Genomic DNA, 2,383 nt, shown 5'->3' with positions numbered 1-2,383 from the left:
TTTCTTGAAAATAGAAGGAACCCATATAATACAAAATAGATGTTACTAGATGCTATCAAGGACATTTTAACTCAAATTGATTTCGTGTGACTTTTCAAAAGATTTTCTAGGCTACAATAATTATAGGAGCAGATATACAGGTCATCTTTCTCCCAAATAGTAGCTCTATGAATTGAGCAACCAATATTTTAGTTATCAGATGAGTGATAAGTCATTGTGTCACAAAGGTTTCTAAAGGAGTAATTAAAATAAATAGTAGGGTATAAATATGTTGATAGTTTGCTTTTTAAAAAAATTTAATTATACTTAGTTTTTAGGATTGTGGGTCTTAACATCTCATAACATAGAACAAATTGTTGTGTTACATTAACAAAAAATATTTTTATAAAAACTGCTTTGGAAAAAAAAATCCTCGATACTTCCAAACAGGCAGATAATAAAGTGGTCAATTTAAAATATGTATGTGTTCTTGAAACAATTTTTACACCAGAAGATTAATAAAGCATCAACATTGATGTGTGTGCCATTTAGTTATATGCTGTGTATTCAATTAATTATGCTTACAGAAAATGTGACCTTAATAGAAAAAGCTCTTCAAATTTCTTGGGTGTAATGAAATATGAAGAAAATGATCTTAAACAAAGAACTGCTCAATTGCTGACCAGAAGAGAAGAGCACATAAATCTTATGCTTTAGACCAGTGACATTACACTAATTTATAGTAACTGTTTTCAAATTCAAAATCTCCTTCCAAAGGAATCTTTTAGAAAATTATCTGTCCTCGTGAAAATGATAAAATTTAATAACTAGCCATTGTGTCAAAAAAGAAACCTGATTTAGGCCCAAAGGGTTATATGGAAACAGATGAGGTGTGGATGTGTGAGCAGGAAGGTGAGATAACTGTATATGTATCTTAAACAGCACAACCATATTATGTATGCTATGTAATTCTAAGGAATATAATTCTACTCTTATTTGAAAATGTCATGTATGACTGAGTGATATCATAGGACACTTTATAACCTGTTCAGAAGCACAAAGAAGTCAGTGTTAGATGCGGACATAGATATGCTCACCAGGAAATGCCAGGAAATTTGTAGGTCAGCTGCCTGCCTGAGAAGAGATTCAGACTTATTTCTATTCCCAAGAAAGGTGACCCAGAAGAATATGGAAAGTATTGAACAATATCACTGATATCACTTGCAAGCAAATATTGAAGATCATTTAAAGTTGACTAGAATAGTACATAGATAGAGAACTACCAGAAATTCAAGCTGGATTTAGAAGATAACCCCAGGAATATCATTACTGATGCCATATGTATACTTGCTAAAAGTAGAGAATACCAGAAGAATGTCTACTTGTTTTTTATTGACTAAGTAAAATCAGTTGACTGTGGGTTAGAAAAAAAATTATGGCTAACGTTGAGAATGGGAATCCCAGAACACTTAATTGTGCTCATGTGAAACCTATACAAAGACCGTGAGACTGGTGTGTGAACAGAGTAAGGGAACAATACATGGTTTAAAATTAAGAAAAGTGTATGTCAGGGTTGTGTTTTTTCTCTCTCTCTATTTAATCAATCTGTATGCTGCACAAATAATTCCCAAACCTGGACTCCATGAAGAGGAATCAGGATTGGAGGAAGATTCCTCAACAGCCTGTGTTATATAGATGACGCAACTTTGCTTGCTTAAAGTGATGAGGATATGAAGCACTTGTAGAAGATCAAGGACTATAGCCTTTGGTATGGATCACATCTCAAAATCAAGAAAATAAAGGTACGCACTGTAGGACCAATAGTCAACATATATGATGGGTGGAAAAAAGATTGAAGCTGTCAATAAATCTTTGGTGGATCAACTATCAACACACTTGCTATAAGCAGTCAAAAAGTCAGGGAATGTATTATATTGTGCAAATTTAATGTCAGAGACATCTCCAGAATATTGAACAATGATGTCAGTTTGAAGACTCAGGTGCATCTGATTCAGGTGATGATATTCTCAATCACCAGCTGTGCATTAGCGACCTGGACAATGAATACAGATGACAGAAGAAGAATTGATGCCTTCGTGTTATGATTCTGGAGAAGAATATTAAATATCCCATGGATTGCCTAAAACACAGATATGTCTTGGAAAGAATGCAGACAATCATCCTTTAGACAGAGATAGTGAAGCTTTATTTTTTCATACTTTGGACATGTAGCTAGGTGAGGCTACTCTTTGGAAAGATGAAGTGTCACTGAAAGAGAGGAAGACCTCTAATGAGATGGATTGACATGGAGACTTCAGCAATGGGCTTTAGTGTGTTGGAGATGATAGGGATGCCACAGATAGAGCAGGGTTCAAGTCAGTTCTTCATAGGGTCACTATGAGTC

Source organism: Elephantulus edwardii, unplaced genomic scaffold (assembly GCF_000299155.1).
Source record: "Elephantulus edwardii isolate Elephantulus edwardi_28Jun2011 unplaced genomic scaffold, EleEdw1.0 scaffold00081, whole genome shotgun sequence".
NCBI classification, from domain to species: Eukaryota; Metazoa; Chordata; class Mammalia; order Macroscelidea; family Macroscelididae; genus Elephantulus; species Elephantulus edwardii.
This window is presented reverse-complemented; position numbering follows the sequence as displayed.